This window comes from Notothenia coriiceps, unplaced genomic scaffold (genome assembly GCF_000735185.1).
Source record: "Notothenia coriiceps isolate Sejong01 unplaced genomic scaffold, NC01 NC01_scaffold00030490, whole genome shotgun sequence".
NCBI classification, from domain to species: Eukaryota; Metazoa; Chordata; class Actinopteri; order Perciformes; family Nototheniidae; genus Notothenia; species Notothenia coriiceps.
Genome location: NW_011363191.1, coordinates 23,026 through 23,388, shown reverse-complemented (window position 1 = coordinate 23,388; position 363 = coordinate 23,026).

The following is a 363-nucleotide window of genomic DNA, read 5'->3' as shown; positions in this document are numbered from 1 at the left end:
GGGGGGGGGGGAGGTGCTAGTGAATTAATTTCAGTTTTCCGCACTCTCGGAAATTGGCTGATGGCTAGATGGCTAGTCCGCCCCTGAAAATGTCTCTGCAAATGTTATTATTAATAATAATAATTTGTAATCATCATCATGATGACCCCCACTTTGGGAACCCCTGCGCTAGAGGAGCACCCCCCAATTAAAATTAAAGCATGTTCATACAATAATGAATACATTTGAAACCTTCTTTATGTACATAACCAACATGTCAATAGGTTTCAGTTTTTGTAGTGTATTGGTCTTTTGTAGAGATTTTTCATTTATTCTTTATATATTCTATTGTGTAATGCTTGGGGGGGGGGGGGCAACAAATCA